Below are 6,104 nucleotides of genomic sequence, written 5' to 3'. Positions count from 1 at the left end.
ACTAATCTCATCGGTTAGGACAAATTACCTTCTCGAGTATGTCTTTTATCTCTTTGTTCGCTAGTTCAGCTTATCCATTCGTTTACATATGGTAAACTGTGGCAACCTTGTGCTTCACTCCATGTTTGTTGAGTAACCATTTCAACCATTTGTTCACAGAATGGGACCCCTCATCATTAATGATGGCCTTAGGAGTACCAAACCTTGTGAACACATGTGTTTGCAAAAATTTCATCACAACCTTGGTATCGTTAAATGGGATATTTACAAAAGAGACACTAATTTTAATATTTACAAAAGAACAACCAAAATTTTCAAATAATTCAATTAAGTACCTAAACTTAAAGAAAATTTGAAAATTGAGTTGCAATTAAAACTTGGATCAAAATTTACCCTTTTATTTGAAAAATAAAATTTACTTTTTTCAATTAGGAATAATTTCTTGGAAGATTATATTTAAATCAATTCCAAGGAAATATTGGAGGTCACAAATGGTCCCGCTTAAGTTCCAATCTCTTAGAAAAAATTTATTTAAACATACTAATCCTGAAAACACACCCTAAACCATTTATTTAAAAAGAAAACAAGAAAAATTAAATATTTGATAAGATGAACGAGACTTTATCCCGTTCAATTTTACCTCATTTACCTTGAAGTTCGACAACTCCATATGGAAAAACTTGGCGAATCGTAAATGGACTGGACCAACGTGATTTTGACTTACTTGGAAAGAACCATAATCTGGAATTGAATAACAAGACTTGCTAACCCGCTTCAAATTCTTGAACTCGAATGTGCTTGTCATGTCATCTTTTAAGTCTTTCCTTGAATAGTTTGGCATTCTCGTATGAGAACATTCATAACTCTTCTAACTCATTGAGTTGAAGCATCCATTTCTCTTTAGCAAGCTTAAGGTCCAAGTTGAGCTGTTGGAGAGCCCAGTAAGCTTTATGTTCTACCTATAAGGGCAGATGACATGCTTTCCCAAAAACCAACCTATAGGGTGACATCCCTAAAGGTGTATTGTATGCTATCCTGTAGGCCCATAAAGCATTATCCAGTCTTTTGGACTACTCTCATCGGTTAGGACAAATTACCTTCTCGAGTATGTCTTTTATCTCTTTGTTCGCTAGTTCAGCTTATCCATTCGTTTACATATGGTAAACTGTGGCAACCTTGTGCTTCACTCCATGTTTGTTGAGTAACCATTTCAACCATTTGTTCACAGAATGGGACCCCTCATCATTAATGATGGCCTTAGGAGTACCAAACCTTGTGAACAAATGTGTTTGCAAAAATTTCATCACAACCTTGGTATCGTTCGTCGGATATTTACAAAAAGAGATAGCTAATGTTTAATATTTACAAAAAGAACAACCAAAATTTTCAAATAATTCAATTAAGTACCTAAACTTAAAGAAAATTTGAAAATTGAGTTGCAATTAAAACTTGGATCAAAATTTACCCTTTTTATTTGAAAAAATAAAAATTTATTTTTTTTCAATTAGGGAATAATTTCTTGGAAGATTATATTTAAATCAATTCCAAGGAAAGATTGGAGGGTCACAAATGGTCCCGCTTAAGTTCCAATCTCTTAGAAAAAATTTATTTAAACATACTAATTTTAAAAAAATTTTTTTATGAATTTGATTTAAATCAGAATGGAAGCCTATCATAAAAATTTTAAACAAAACCAACTTTTAAAAAAAAAAATAATTAATTCATTTCCTTCTATACTGAAAATGAAAGGCATTTATTGAAACTAGATAAATACCTAATTAATTTTTTCTATTGTATATATTACTTTTATAGCATTGCCATTTCAGGTTCCAAACACGGCCAAGTCGCCAATCTGATGAATCTTTATTTCATATACATTTGAATGACTTTCTTTTACTTACTTTAAGGCCTTATGCTGAACAACTGAATTAAATTTAACTGTTGATTAAAATTTATTAAAAACAAATTTAAATATACAATAAAAATTAAATTATAAATGAAATTCTTTTTAAAAAAATTTTTTTATGGAATTTGATTTAAATCAGAAATGGGAAGCCTATCATAAAATTTTAAACAAACAACTTTTAAAAAAAAAAATAATTAATTCTATTTCCTTCTATACGAAAATGAAAGGCATTTATTGAAACTAATAAATACCTAATAATTTTTTCTATTGTATATATTACTTTTATAGCATTGAATTTCGGTTCCAAACACGGCAATCGCCAATCTTTGAGTGAATCTTTTTTTTTCTTGAGACTTCTTTACTTACTTTAGGCCAGCTGCAACTATTAAATTACTGTGTTAAAAATTTTATTAAAAACAAATTTAAATATACAATAAAAATTAAATTATAAATGAAATTCTTTTTAAAAAAATTTTTTTATGAATTTGATTTAAATCGAATGGAAGCCTATCATAAAATTTTAAACAAACAACTTTTAAAAAAAAAAAATAATTATTCATTTCTTCTATACCGAAAATGAAAGGCATTTTTGAAACAGATAAATACCTAATAATTTTTTCTATTGTTATATATTACTTTTATAGCATTGCCAATTTCAGTTCCAAACACGGCCAAGTCGCCAATCTTTGTGAATCTTTTTTTTTCTTAGACTTCTTTACTTACTTTAGGCCTAGCTGCAACTAATTAAATTACTGTATTAAAAATTTATTAAAACAAATTTAAATATACAATAAAAATTAAATTATAAATGAAATTCCTTTTTAAAAAAATTTTTTTATGAATTTGATTTAAATCAGAAATGGCAAGCTATCATAAAAATTTTAAAAAAAACCAACTTTTAAAAAAAAAAATAATTATTCTATTTCCTTCTATACTGAAAATGGAAAGTGCATTTATTGAAACTAGATAAATACCTAATAATTTTTTCTATTGTATATATTACTTTATAGCATATGCATTTCAGGTTCCAAACACGGCCAAGTCGCCAATCTGATGAATCTTTTTTTTACTTGAAGACTTCTTTACTTACTTTAGGCCTTACATTTTAAAATTACTGTTAGTTAAAAATTTATTAAAACAAATTTAAATATACAATAAAAATTAAATTATAAATGAAATTCTTTTTAAAAAAATTTTTTATGAATTTGATTTAAATCGAATGGGAAGCTATCATAAAATTTTAAACAAACAACTTTTAAAAAAAAAATAATTATTCTATTTCTTCTATACGAAAATGAAAGGCATTTATTGAAACTAATAAATACCTAATAATTTTTTCTATTGTATATATTACTTTTTAGCATTTGCCAATTTCAGTTCCAAACACGGCCAAGTCGCCAATTTTGATGAATCTTTTTTTTTCTTAACTTCTTTACTTACTTTAGGCCTAGCTCAACTATTAAATTACTGTAGTTAAAATTTATTAAAAACAAATTTAAATATACAATAAAAATTAAATTAAAATGAAATTTTTTTAAAAAAAATTTTTTTATGAATTTGATTTAAATAGATGGAAGCTATCATAAAATTTTAAACAAAACAACTTTTAAAAAAAAAATAATTATTTCTAATTTACTTTACTGAAGTGAAACTTATTGAATTTACTCTTACTAAGGACCATGTTTAACTTCTGAAAAACTAATGATAAAAAACTTCTACCCAAATCTGAATGAAGTTCTCCTTATCTTCTGAAATTTGCATTTTAATCTACCTTTAATTAGTAGCATCCTTTTTTACACTTAAGTCAAGTTGAGTGATCCTTAAGCTTAGTCCTAGGTGGATTCCAAACACCTATAGGGATAAGTTTACACCTAAGCTACATCATTTGATCTAGAGAATTACTCTTTGCTTTCTCTTTGCATTACTTCATTGTTTATTTTATGACTTCTCATCCATTTTTAAACTGCAACCTTTTCAATGTTGTCTAATATTACCTGTCAGCTTAAAATGTTGAAATTATCAAACCTTGGACATGTTTAAAAATTAAACTATTTTAATATTTACAAAAAACAATTTTAATATTAAAAGACAACAAAAAATTTAAAATTATTAATAAAACTTAAAAATTTACTTTTTAAAAATAAATTATTTTATTGAAAATTTAAATTATTTTAATAGCAAAATTTTGGAAATAATTACTTAGTCAATTTAGAAAATAACCATTTCAACCATTTGTTCACGAATGGGACCCTCATCATTAATGATGGCCTTAGGAGTACCAAACCTTGTGAACACATGTGTTTGCAAAAATTTCATCACAACCTTGGTATCGTTCACGATATTTACAAAAGAGACAGACTAATTTTAATATTTACAAAAGAACAACCAAAATTTTCAAATAATTCAATTAAGTACCTAAACTTAAAGAAAATTTGAAAATTGAGTTGCAATTAAAACTTGGATCAAAATTTACCCTTTTATTTGAAAAATAAAATTTACTTTTTTCAATTAGGAATAATTTCTTGGAAGATTATATTTAAATCAATTCCAAGGAAATATTGGAGGGCCACAAATGGTCCCGCTTAAGTTCCAATCTCTTAGAAAAAATTTATTTAAACATACTAATCCTAAAAATACACCCTAAACCATTTATTTAAAAAGAAAACAAGAAAAATTAAATATTTGATAAGATGAACGAGACTTTATCCCGTTCAATTTTACCTCCTTTACCTTGAAGTTCGACAACTCCATTTGGAAAAACTTGGCGAATCGTAAATGGACTGGACCAACGTGATTTTAACTTACTTGGAAAGAACCTTAATCTGGAATTGAATAACAAGACTTGCTAACCCGCTTCAAATTCTCGAACTCGAATGTGCTTGTCATGTCATCTTTTCAGTCTTTCCTTGAATAGTTTGGCATTCTCGTATGAGAACATTCATAACTCTTCTAACTCATTGAGTTGAAGCATCCATTTCTCTTTAGCAAGCTTAAGGTCCAAGTTGAGCTGTTGGAGAGCCCAGTAAGCTTTATGTTCTACCTATAAGGGCAGATGACATGCTTTCCCAAAAACCAACCTATAGGGTGACATCCCTAAAGGTGTATTGTATGCTATCCTGTAGGCCCATAAAGCATTATCCAGTCTTATGGACTAATCTCATCGGTTAGGACAAATTACCTTCTCGAGTATGTCTTTTATCTCTTTGTTCGCTAGTTCAGCTTATCCATTCGTTTACATATGGTAAACTGTGGCAACCTTGTGCTTCACTCCATGTTTGTTGAGTAACCATTTCAACCATTTGTTCACAGAATGGGACCCCTCATCATTAATGATGGCCTTAGGAGTACCAAACCTTGTGAACACATGTGTTTGCAAAAATTTCATCACAACCTTGGTATCGTTCGTCGGATATTTACAAAAAGAGACAGCTAATTTTTAATATTTACAAAAAGAACAACCAAAATTTTCAAATAATTCAATTAAGTACCTAAACTTAAAGAAAATTTGAAAATTGAGTTGCAATTAAAACTTGGATCAAAATTTACCCTTTTTATTTGAAAAATAAAATTTATTTTTTCAATTAGGGAATAATTTCTTGGAAGATTATATTTAAATCAATTCCGTGGAAAGATTGGAGGTCACAAATGGTCCCGCTTAAGTTCCAATCTCTTAGAAAAATTTATTTAAACATACTAATCCTGAAAACACACCCTAAACCATTTATTTAAAAAGAAAACAAGAAAAATTAAATATTTGATAAGATGAACGAGACTTTATCCCGTTCAATTTTACCTCATTTACCTTGAAGTTCGACAACTCCATATGGAAAAACTTGGCGAATCGTAAATGGATCGGACCAACGTGATTTTAACTTACTTGGAAAGAACCTTAATCTGGAATTGAATAACAAGACTTGCTAACCCGCTTCAAATTCTCGAACTCGAATGTGCTTGTCATGTCATCTTTTCAGTCTTTCCTTGAATAGTTTGGCGTTCTCGTATGAGAACATTCATAACTCTTCTAACTCATTGAGTTGAAGCATCCATTTCTCTTTAGCAAGCTTAAGGTCCAAGTTGAGCTGTTGGAGAGCCCAGTAAGCTTTATGTTCTACCTATAAGGGCAGATGACATGCTTTCCCAAAAACCAACCTATAGGGTAACATCCCTAAAGGTGTATTGTATGCTATCCTGTAGGCCC

This window comes from Gossypium raimondii, chromosome 1 (assembly GCF_025698545.1).
Source record: "Gossypium raimondii isolate GPD5lz chromosome 1, ASM2569854v1, whole genome shotgun sequence".
In the NCBI taxonomy this organism is placed as follows: Eukaryota; Viridiplantae; Streptophyta; class Magnoliopsida; order Malvales; family Malvaceae; genus Gossypium; species Gossypium raimondii.
The sequence above is the reverse complement of the archived record's forward strand: the minus strand, read 5'-3'. Positions refer to the sequence as shown.